This window comes from Durio zibethinus, chromosome 3 (assembly GCF_047325235.1).
Source record: "Durio zibethinus cultivar Kanyao isolate XHJ-2024 chromosome 3, ASM4732523v1, whole genome shotgun sequence".
NCBI classification, from domain to species: Eukaryota; Viridiplantae; Streptophyta; class Magnoliopsida; order Malvales; family Malvaceae; genus Durio; species Durio zibethinus.
The window spans coordinates 17,197,175-17,210,025 of NC_143164.1; positions in this window are offsets into that span (position 1 = coordinate 17,197,175).

Here is a 12,851-nt window from a genome sequence, read left to right on the forward strand (position 1 = left end):
CTTAGGCATATGGAGTTCATTCCATGTCTAAGCATACAGAGTTCATTCCATGTCTAAGCATACATAGTCTAAGAGTTTGAGCCACGATGCACATGCTGGGCTCGGGCATGTGATGGCGCCATATTTTTTTCGCCCAGGGCACCATCATCGGAGCATCACCAGAGAGCCAAACCGACGGCATTGGGGATTCCGACGATTGGGGGGGCCAGGGGGTGTGCGCACATGATGTGCAATGGGTGCTAGTACTTGGCCCTTATATTGGCCCCCTATACCTAATCAAACCTCAAGAACTCACACCCCCTTAAAGAGCATTTGAGATTTTGTAGGTTTGCTGCCAGTAGCCATTAAAGTGTCTGAAATGGGGACACTTTTTTCAAACGGTCACAAAATCTTCTCCTCTTCAAGTTTTTAGCTGAATTTTTTTATGCATGCCAGAAAAAATGCAAGGATCACCTCTACCAAATTTGGGGACAAAACTCTTTCTAAAAAAAATTTAAAAAATCCCAAACCGTAACAAGTTTAGAAAATCGTGAAAAATAGAAAACGGGTCGTCTTGCCACGAAACTTCACATGAAGGCTTAGGGGACCATTGTATGAATTTACAAGCCATAAAAATGGCATTGGCATGGCAGAAATATGAAGATGTGCTTGAACCCACCTACCACCCATTCGATCCCTGGCTTGCGCATCCTGCCTCTCTGGCCAGCTGAGCGTCCGCATGCTCGTTTCATGGGTTGACTTAGGCATACGGAGTTCATCCCCAGTCTAAGCATACGGAGTTCATTCCCAGTCTAAGATTGGACCAGATCGAGGGTTACGACAGTAGGATTGGCAGCACGTAGGGGGGATCGGGCCGATCCCCGGCTTGCGCATTTTACCTCTCCGATTGGCTGAGTGCCTATACGCCCGTTTCATGGGTTAGCTTAGGCATAGGGAGTTCATTCCATGTTTAAGACCCAACCGGACCGAGGGTTGTGCCAGCAGGACCGACAACACGCAGAGGGGGACCGGGCCGATCCCCGACTTGCGCATTATGCCTCTCCAGTCGGCTCAACGCCCGAATGCTCGTTTCGTGGTTTGACTTAGGCATACGGAGTTCATTCCTAGTCTAAGATTTAATCAGATCGAGGGTTGTGGTAGCAGGATCGACAGCACATAGGGAGGGACCGGGCCAATCCCCGACTTATGCATTCTGCCTCTCTGGCCGGTTAAGCGCCCGCATGCTCATTTTGTAGGTTGGCTTAGGCATACAGAGTTCATTCCATGTCTAACCATACGGAGTTCATTCCTAGTCTAAGATCAGACCGGACTGAGGGTTACGGCAGTAGGACTAACAGCAGGATCGGCAGCACGTAGGGGGGGACCGGGTCGATCCTCAACTTGCACATTCTGTCTCTCCGGCCGGCTGAACGCCCGCACGCTCGTTTCGTGGGTTGACTTAGGCATACGGAGTTCATCCATAGTCTAAGCATACGGAATTCATTCCTAGTCTAAGATCAAAATAGACCGAGGGTTGCGGTAGTAGGATCGGCAGCACGCAGGGGGGACTGGGTCGATCCATGGCTTGTGCATTCTGCCTCTCCGACCGGCTGAGCGCCCGCACGCCCGTTTTGTGTGTTGGCTTAGGCATAGGGAGTTCATTCCATGTCTAAGCCCCAACCAGACCGAGGGTTGAGGCAGTGGGACCGGCAGCACGCAGAGGGTGATCGGGCTGATCCCCGGCTTGTGCATTCTACCTCTCCGGTAGGCTGAGCGCCCGCACGCTCATTTCGTGGGTTGGCTTAGGCATACGGAGTTCATTCCATGTCTAAGCATACAAAGTTCATTCGCAGTGTAAGAGTTTGAGCCACGGTGCACATGCATGCTCAGGCATGTGCTGGTGCTGCATTTTTTCCGCCCGAGGCACCATCACCGGAGCATCGTCGGAGAGCCTAACCGACAGGATTGGTGGTTCCGACGATTGGGGGGGCTGGGGGGTGTGCGCACATGATGTGCGATGGGTGCTGGTACTTGGCCCTTATATTGGCCCCCTATCCCTCATCAAACCTCGAGAACTCACACCCCCTTAAAGAGCATTTGAGATTTTATAGGTTTGCTGCCGTAGCCATTAAAGTGTCTGAAATGGGGACACTTTTTTCAAACGGTCACAAAATATTATCCACTTCGAGTTTTTAGCTGAATTTTTTTGTGTATGCCAACAAAAATACAAGGATCACCTCTACCAAATTTGGGGACAAAAATCTTTCTAAAAAAATTTTAAAAAATCCTGAACTGCAAAAAGTTTCAAAAATCATGAAAACTAGAAAACGGGTCGTCTTGCCACGAAACTTCACATGAAGGCTTAGGGGACCATTGTATGAATTTACAAGCCATAAAAATGGCATTGGCATGGCAGAAATTTGAAGATGTGCTTGAACCCACCTACCACCCGTTCGATCCTCGGCTTGCGCATCCTGCCTCTCTGGTCGACTGAGCGTCGGCACTCTCGTTTCGTGGGTTGACTTAGGCATACGGAGTTCATCCCAAGTCTAAGCATACAGAGTTCATTTCCAGTGTAAGATCATACAGGACTGAGGGTTACGGCAGTAGGATCGATAGCACGTAGGGGGGACCGGGCTGATCCTCGACTTGCGCATTCTGCCTCTCCAATCGGTTGAGCGCCCGCACGCCCGTTTCGCAGGTTGGCTTAGGCATAGGGAGTTCATTCCATGTCTAAGCCCCAACCGGACCGAGGGTTGTGGTAGCGGGACCGACAGCACGCAGAGGGGGACCAGGTCGATCCCCGGCTTGTGCATTATGCCTCTTCGGCTGGCTGAGCACCCACACGCTCATTCCGTGGGTTGGCTTAGGCATACGGAGTTCATTCCATGTCTAAGCATACAAAGTTCATTCACAGTCTAAGAATTTGAGCCACGGTGCACATGCTGGGCTCAGGCATGTGCTGGTGCCGCATTTTTTTTGCCCGAGGCACCATCACCAGAGCATCACCGAAGATCCTAACCGATGGCATTGGGGGTTCTAGCGATTGGGGGGCCGGGTGGTGTGCGCACATGATGTGCAATGGGTGCTAGTACTTGGCCCTTATATTGGCCACCTATCCCTAATGAAACCTCGAGAACTCACACCCCCTCAAAGAGCATTTGAGATTTTATAGGTTTGCTGCCATTAGCCATTAAAGTGTCTGAAATGGGGACACTTTTTTCAAACGGTCACAAAATCTTCTCCTCTTCGAGTTTTTAGCTGAATTGTTTTGTGCATGCCAACAAAAATGCAAGGATCACCTCTACCAAAATTGGGGGCAAAACTCTTTCTAAAAAAATTTAAAAAAATTCAAAACCGTAAAAAGTTTCAAAAATCGTGAAAAATAGAAAACGGGTCGTCTTGCCACGAAACTTCACATGAAGGCTTAGGGGACCATTGTAAGAATTTACACACCATAAAAATGGCATTGGCACGGCAGAAATATGAAGATGTGCTTGAAGCCACCTGCCACCCGTTCGATCCCTGGCTTGCACATCCTACCCCTCTGGTCGGTTGAGTGCCCGCACGCTCGTCTCGTGGTTTGACTTAGGCATATAGAGTTCATCCCCAGTCTAAGCATACGAAGTTCATTCCCAGTCTAAGATCAGACTGGACCGAGGGTTGCGACAGCAGGATCGATAGAACGCAGGGGGGATCGGGCCGATCCCCGACTTGCGCATTCTGCCTCTTCGACCGGTTGAGCATCCGCACGCCCGTTTCGTGGGTTGGCTTAGGCATAGGGAGTTCATTCCATGTCTAAGCCAGTTGAACCGAGGGTTGTGGCAGCGTGACCGGTAGCACGTAGAGGGGGACTGGGTCGATCCTCGGCTTGTGCATTATGCCTCTCCGACTGGCTCAGTGCCTACACGCTCCTTTTGTGGGTTGACTTAGGCATACGAAGTTCATTCCTAGTCTAAGATCAGACCGAACTAAGGGTTACGGCAGCAGGATCGACGGTACGCAAGGGGGGACCGAGCTGATCCCCTGCTTGCACATTCTGCCTCTCCGACCGTCTGAGCACCCACACGCCCATTTCATGGGTTGGCTTAGGCATAGGGAGTTCATTCCATGTCTAAGCCCCAGTCGGACCAAGGGTTGTGCCAACGGGATCGGTAGCACGCAGAGGGGGATCGGGTCGATCCCCGGCTTGCGCATTATGCCTCTTCGACCGGCTCAGCGCCCGTACACTCATTTCGTGGGTTGACTTATGCATACGGACTTCATTCCCAGTCTAAGATCAGACTGGACCAAGGGTTATGGCAGCAAGATCGACAGCACACAGTGGGGGATCGGGCTGATCCCTGGCTTGCGCATTCTACCTCTCCGGCAGACTGAGCACCCGCATGCTTGTTTCATGGGTTGGCTTAGGCATACGGAGTTCATTCCATGTCTAAGCATACGGAGTTCATTCCTAGTCTAAAATTTTGAGCCACGGTGCACATGCTGGGCTCGGGCATGTGCTGGTGCCGCATTTTTTTCACCCGGGGCACCATCGTCGGAGCATCGCCGGAGAGCCTAATCGGCGACATTGGGGGTTCCGACGATTGGGGGGGCCGGGGGGTGTACGCACATGATGTGCGATGGGTGCTAGTACTTGGCCCTTATATTGGCCCCCTATCCTCATCAAAGCTCGAGAATTCACATCCCCTTGAAGAGCATTTGAGATTTTATAGGTTTGCTGCCAGTAGCCATTAAAGTGTCTTAAATGGGGACACTTTTTTCAAACGGTCACAAAATCTTCTCCACTTCCAGTTTTTAGCTGAATTTTTTTGTGCATGCCAAAAAAAATACAAGGATAACCTCTACAAAAATTGGGGACAAAACTCTTTCTAAAAAAATTTTAAAAAATCCCGAACCGTAAAAAGTTTTGAAAATCATGAAAAATAAAAAATGGGTCGTCTTGCCACGAAACTTCACATGAAGGCTTAGGGGACCATTGTATGAATTTACAATCCATAAAAATGGCATTGGCATGGCAGAAATATGAAGATGTGCTTGAACCCACCTACCAACCGTTCGATCCTCGGCTTACGCATCTTGCCTCTCTGTTCGGCTGAGCGCCCGCACGCTCGTTTCATGGGTTGACTTAGGCATACGGAGTTCATCCCCAGTCTAAGCAAATTGATTTCATTCCCAGTCTAAGATCAGACCAAACCGAGGGTTGCTACAGCAGATCGACAGCACGCAGGGGGGATCGGGTCGATCCCCGACTTGTGCATTCTGCCTCTTCGGTCGGTTGAGTGCCTGTACGCCCGTTTCATGGGTTGGCTTAGGCATAGGGAGTTCATTCCATGTCTAAGCCCCAGTCGATCGAGGGTTGTGGCAACGAGATCGACAGCACATAGAGGGGGACCGGGTCGGTCCCTGGCTTACGCATTATGCCTTTTCGACTGGCTCAGCACCCGCACGCTCGTTTCATGGGTTGACTTATGCATACGGAGTTCATTCCTAGTCTAGGATCAGACCGAACCGAGGGTTGTGGCAGCAGGATTGACAGCACGTAAGGGGGGACTGGGCCGATCCCCGACTTGCGCATTTTGCCTCTCCGACCGGCTGAGCGCCCGTACACACGCTCGTTTCGTGGGTTGGCTTAGGCATACGGAGTTCATTCCATTTCTAAGCATATGGAGTTCATTCTCAGTCTAAGATCAGACCGGATCGAGGGTTGCGGTAGCAGGACCAGTAGCAGGATCGACAGCACGTAGGGGGGGATAAGGTCGATCCCTGACTTCGCATTCTGCCTTTCTGGCCGACTGAGCGCCCGCACGCTCATTTCGTGGGTTGGCTTTGGCATACAGAGTTCATTCCATGTCTAAGCCCCAGCCAGATCGAGGGTTGTGGCAGCGGGACCGACAGCACATAGAGGGGGATCCGATCCCCGGCTTACGCATTACGCCTCTTCGATCGGCTCAGCGCTCACACGCTCGTTTGGTGGGTTGACTTATGCATACAGAGTTCATTCCCAGTCTCAGATCAGATCGGACCAAGGGTTGTGGCCGCAGGATCGACAGCATGCAGGGGGGATCGGGTCGATCCCTGGCTTGCGCATTCTGCATCTCTGGCCGGCTGAGCGCCCGCACGCTCGTTTCGTGGGTTGGCTTAGGCATACGGATTTCATTCCATGTCTAAGCATGCAAAGTTCATTCCCAGTCTAAGATTTTGAGCCACGGTGCACATGTTGGGCTCGGGCATATGCTGGTGCTGCATTTTTTTCATCGGGAGCACCATTGCCGGAGCATCGTCGGAGTATCGCCAGAGAGCCTAACCGGCGGCATTAGGGGTTCCGACGATTGGGGGTGCCGGGGGGTGTGCGTAGATGATGTGTGATGGGTGCTGGTACTTGGCCCTTATATTGGCCCCCTATCCCTCATCAAACCTCGAGAACTCACACCCCCTTAAAGAGCATTTGAGATTTTATAAGTTTGCTGCCAATAGCCATTAAAGTGTCCGAAATGGGGACACTTTTTTGTATTGGTCACAAATCTTCTCCACTTTGAGTTTTTAGCTGAAGTGTTTTGTGCATGCCAACAAAAACACAAGGATCACCTCTACCAAATTTGGGGGCAAAACTCTCTCTAAAAAAATTTTAAAAAATCCTGAACTGTAAAAAGTTTTGAAAATCGTGAAAAATAGAAAATGGGTTGTCTTGCCACGAAACTTCACATGAAGGCTTAGGGGACCATTGTAAGAATTTACAAGCCATAAAAATGGCATTGGAATGGTAGAAATATGAAGATGTGCTTGAACCCACCTACCACCCGTTCGATCCCTAGCTTGCGCATCCTGTCTCTCTGGTCGGCTGAGCGCTCGCACACTCGTTTCATGGGTTGACTTAGGCATACGGAGTTCATCCCCAGTCTAAGCATATGGAGTTCATCCCCAGTCTAAGCATATGGAGTTCATTCCCAGAGTAAGATCAGACCAGACCGAGGGTTGCGGTAGTAGGATTGGCAGCACACAAGAGGGATCGGGCTGATCCTCGACTTACGCATTTTGCCTCTCCGGCCGGCTGAGCGCCCGTACGCCCATTCCATGGGTTGGCTTAGGCATAGGGAGTTCATTCCATGTCTAAGCCCCAGTCGGACTAAGGGTTGTGGCAGTGGGACCAGCAGCACGTAGAGGGGGACCGAGCTGATGCCCGGCTTGCACATTATGCCTTTCCAACTGGCTCAGCGCCCGCACGCTTGTTCCGTGGGTTGACTTAGGCATACGGAGTTCATTCCCAGTCTAAGATCGAATCGGACCGAGGGTTGCGGTAGCAGGATCGACAGCACGCAGGGGGACCGGGCCGATCCACGTCTTGCGCATTCTGCCTCTCCGGTCGACTGAGCGCCCGCACGCTCATTTCGTGGGTTGGCTTAGGCATACGGAGTTCATTCCATGTCTAAGCATACAGAGTTCATTCCCAGTCTAAGATCGAACCGGACCGAGGGTTGTGGTAACAGGACCAGCAGCAGGATCGACAGCACGTAAGGGGGATCGAGCCGATCCCCGACTTGCACATTCTGCCTCTCTGACTGGCTGAGCGCCCGCACGCCTATTTCGTTGGTTAGATGAGGCATAGGGAGTTCATTCCATGTCTAAGCCCTAGCCAGACCGAGGGTTGTGGTAGCGGGACCGACAGCACGCAGAGGGGGACCGGGTCGATCCCCAACTTGCACATTATGCCTCTCCGACCGGCTCAGAGTCCGCACGCTCATTTCGTGGGTTGACTTAGGCATACGAAGTTCATTCCCAGTCTAAGATTGGACTGGATTGAGGGTTCCTGCAGTAGGATCGATAGCATGTAGGGGGGATCGGGCCGATCCTCGGCTTGCGCATTCTGCCTCTCCGACCTGCTGAGCACCTGCACACTCATTTCATGGGTTGGCTTAGGCATACAGAGTTTATTCCATGTCTAAGCATACGGAGTTCATTCCCAGTCTAAAATAGGATCAGACCGACGGTTGCGGCAGCAGGACTAGCTGTAGGATCGACAGCACGTAGAGGGGACCGGGCCGATCCCTGGCTTGCGCATTTTGCCTTTCCGATCGGCTAAGCGCCCGCACACTCGTTTCGTGGGTTGGCTTAGGCATACAAAGTTCATTCCATATCTAAGCCCCAGTCGGACCGAGGGTTATGGCAGCAGGACCAACAGCAAGATCGGTAGAACACAGTGGGGGATCGGGTTGATCCTCGACTTGCATATTATGCCTCTCCGGTTGGCCTCTCCGGCCGACTGAGCGCCCGTATGCTCATTTCGTAAGTTGACTTAGGCATACAGAGTTCATCCCAAGTCTATGCATACGGAGTTCATTCCCAGTCTAAGATCGAACCGAACCAAGGGTTACAGCAGCAGGATCGACAGCACGCAGGGAGGATCGGGCCGATCCTCGACTTGCGCATTCTGCCTCTCCGATCGGTTGAGCACCCGCACGCTCGTTTCGTGGGTTGGCTTAGGCATACGGAGTTTATTCCATGTCTAAGCCCCAACTGGACCGAGGGTTATGGCAGCAGGATTGGCAACGGGATCGATAGCACGCAGAGGGGGTTCGGGCTAATCCCCGACTTGTGCATTATGCCTCTCCGATCGACCTCTCCGGTCAGCTGAGTGCCCGTACGTCATTTCGTAAGTTGACTTAGGCATACGGAGTTCATCCCCAGTCTAAGCATACGGAGTTCATTCCCAATCTAAGATCAGATCAGAACAAGGGTTGCGGCAGCAGGATCGGTAGCACGTAAGGGGGATCGGGCCGATCCCCGGCTTATGCATTCTGCCTCTCTGGCCGACTGAGCGCCCACACGCCCATTTCATGGGTTGGTTTAAGGATAGGGAGTTCATTCCATGTCTAAGCCCTAGCCGGACCGAGGGTTGTGGTAACGAGACTGGTAACACGTAGAGGGGGACCGGGTCGATCCTCTGCTTGTGAATTATGCCTCTTCGGCTGGCTCAGTGCCCGCACGCTTGTTTCATGGGTTGACTTATGCATACGGAGTTCATTCCCAGTCTAAGATTGAACCGAATCGAGGGTTACAGCAGCAGGGTCGACAGCACGTAGGGGGGACTGGGCCGATCCTTGACTTGCACATTCTGCCTCTCCGGTCGACTGAGTGCTCGCACGCTCGTTTTGTGGGTTGGCTTAGGCATACAGAGTTCATTCCATGTGTAAGCAAACGGAGTTCATTCCATGTCTAAGCAAATGGAGTTCATTCCCAGTCTAAGATTTTGAGCCACGGTGCACATGTTAGGCTCGGGCATGTGCTAGTGCCGTATTTTTTTCGATCGGGGCACCATCACCGAAGCATCGTCGGAGAGCCTAATCGACGACATTGGGGGTTTCGGTGATTGGAGGGTTCGGGGGGGTGTGCGCACATGATTTGTGATGGGTGCTGGTACTTGTGTCATGGGTTCCGACCTTAGACTCAAAAACCATGTGGCCTTGGCTTGGAATCTCCTCCTTTATGCCTAAATCAGCCTAAAACACAAGCGTACGAGCAGTAGAACAATGGGAAGGGCTGATTATGCAAGTTAAAGAGAAACAGGATAAGAAGGCAGAATTCTGGAAATGCTCTTGTATTCACTGAAACGAAAGTGTTTGATGGTGTACAAATTAGGGAGGAGCAGCCCTCTATTTATAGTTGAGGCTCCAGCTTACACTTAATGGCAATATCCCTTGAATAAAGGCTAAAATCATGGGATTATACAAATTACAATCAATCAGGATGCTAACTCCTAATTTTTAGGGTCAACCAAATCTACCAGGATGTTGCTGCTGATCCGGCCTGCTTCCAAAAGCTTCCCTTGCATGTCCAGCACCTTGGGCCCTTCTGGATGTGGTGCGGGCAGCTTGTATGCCAGGGCTTGGTCTCACGGGCTGGCCTGCAAGTTGGGCGGGCATTCTGAACTCGTTTGCTAGGCTTTGCGTGCATATACCTGCCAGCATGCCTGGTCTGCGGGCCTCAACCTCTGGCTCACCTACTAGTGCACCTGATGTACCTGGCGCGCCCGCCCAGTGCGTGACATTCTCCCTCACCTGATTACGTAATGCCCTCGTTACATCTTCTACATGGTACTACCTATTCTGGTCCCTGAACTACCATAAGTCATCTGTTGGTTCCCAGCTCACCTCACTGTCTGAAAGTCCCCTCCAGCGCACCAAGTACTCTTATCTTGGCTGATAGTTCTTTTGTCTCACCTCCTGGTCAACTATGATGCTGTAGACCTCCTTCTCATATGAGTCCCTTGCTAGCAATGGTGCACGCTTTGACTCAGCCCATCTTGGATCTCTCTCATCCTCATTGAACGGCTTGAGCATGCTCACATGGAACACCGAGTGTACCCTTGGCTTGGGTGGCATATCCAGCTTGTAGGCAACCTTGCCTACCCTCTTGACTACTCAGAAAGGTCCCTCATACCTCTGGACTAGGCCTTTGTGCAACCCCTTGTGGCACATAATGGGATTCAGCTTCACCAACACCAAGTCTCCAACCTGGAACTGCACGTCCCACCTATTTTGGTCTACCCACGTCTTCGACCTCTTGGCCGCCTTGTGTAGACAAACTCTAGCCAAGTCAGTTTGCTCTTGCCATCCCTTGGCAAACTTGTATACTGCTAGATTCAGCCCTGTATAACCTGTAGCAATCGAACCGGGTGTTAGTGGTTGTTGCCCTGTCACAACCTTAAATGGGCTCTGGTTCGTTGCCTCGCTCCTTTACAAGTTGTAGGAAAACTGTGCAACATCTAGCAGCTTTGGCAAGTCCCATTGTGTGGCACTCACATAGTGCCTGAGGTAGACCTCCAATAGTCCATTCACTCGTTCTGTCTGCCCATCGGTCTGTGGATGCATGCTGGTGGAAAAGTTCAAGTCTGACCCCAACAGCTTGAACAACTCAGTCCAGAACCTGCCCGTGAAACGCCCGTCCCGATCATTAACAATGGTCCTCGGCACTCCCTAATACTTAACCATGTTCTTCAGGAACAATCGAGCTGCTTCCTCGATTGGGCACTCCTTAGTTGTTGGAATGAAGATTCCATACTTGGAAAACCTATCCACCACTACCATGATGCTTCCAAACCCTTCTGCTTTGGGTAGACTGACTATAAAATCTAGAGAAACACTCTCTCATGGTCACTCTGGCACTAGCAATGGCTCTAAGAGATCACCTGGTTTCTTGAGCTCCACCTTGTCCTGTTGCCACACAAGACAAGTCTTCACATAGGCCTCCACATCATCCCTCATGTGCGGCTAGTAGTACCGGTCCTCGATCAGTGCCAAGGTATGGCTCACTCTGGGGTGTCCAGCCCACCTTGAATCATGGCATTCTTGCAAAACTTCCTTGCAGAGCTTCCCGTGCTACGGCACAAATAGTCTATTGCCCTTGGTGTACAGCAAGCCATCTTGCAACCAAAATCGCCTAGTCTTACCTTGCTGGGTGTACTCCATCAAAGCCTTGGCTGTAAGATCATGCACAAGTCCCTCCTTGATGCGCGGCACCAGTGACCCCTCTGGTTGGCTAATGGCAGCAAGGTTAGCCTTCCTGCTCAGGGCGTCTGCCACTAGGTTCACCCACCCTGGCTTGTACTCCATCTGGAAATCAAATTTCGTAAGAAAATCTTGCCATCTTGCCTGCTTGAGGGACAGCTTCTTTTGCGTTTGGAAGTAGCTGGTCGCCACATTGTCCATCCTAACCACGAACCTCGACCCCAATAGGTAATGGCGCCAAGTGCGCAAGCAGTGCACCACTGCAGTCATCTCTTTCTCTTGGACCGTGTACTTGTGCTCAGTCTCATTTAGCTTCCTGCTCTCGAATGCGACTGGACGTCCCTCCTACATCAACACACCCCTTATGGCAAAGTCTGATGCATCCGTATGCACCTCATACAGCTTGGCATGGTCTGGTAAGGCCAAGACTGGCTCCTCGGTCATAGCCCACTTCAACCTATCAAAGGCTTTCTGGCACCCTGCGCTCCACTCCTATGCTTTCCCTTACTTGAGCAAGTCAGTCAATGGCATGGCTATTGCTGAGTGACCTTTGATGAAGCACCTGTAGTAGTTGACCAGCCCAAGGAATGATCTCAACTCAGTGACCTTGGCTGACGGTTGCCACTTTAGGATGGCGTGTATCTTGCCTTCATCCATGTGTATCCTGCCACCTCCCACTATGTGGCTAAGGAACGAGATCTCCTACTGGGCGAATGAGCACTTCTCCCTCTTGACAAATAGCTTGTGCACCCGTAACACCTTGAACACCTGTCTCAAGTGGTCCACATGCTCTCCCAAAGTCTGGCTATAGATCACAATGTCATCCAAATAAACCATAACAAACCGATCAAGGAATGACTGAAGTACCTTGTTCATAAGGGTGCAAAATGTTGCTGGGCCATTCATGAGTTTGAAAGGCATCACCAAGAACTCATACGAACCATACCGAGTGACACATGCTATCTTTGGCTCATCTTCCTCCGCGATCCTGACTTGATAGTAGCCTGACCTCAAATCCAGCTTGGTGAACCACCTTGCACTCCCAAGTTGATCAAACAAGTCTGTAATGAGTGGGATGGGGTACCTGTTCTTGATGGTCAGCTTGTTCAAAGCCCGGTAGTCTATGCACAGTCGCAACGACCCATCATGCTTGCGCTGAAATAGAATCGGTGCACCATAGGGTGCCTTCGATGGCCTGATGAAGCCAGCATCAACTAACTCTTTGAACTGCTTCCTCAACTCCTCCAACTCTGGTGGAGACATTAGGTAAGGGGCTCTAGCTGGTGGCTTGGCCTCGGACACCAGCTCGATCTTATGGTCCACCTCCCTCTTAGGTGGTAGCTTGCGAGGTAGCTTTGCGTGCATCAC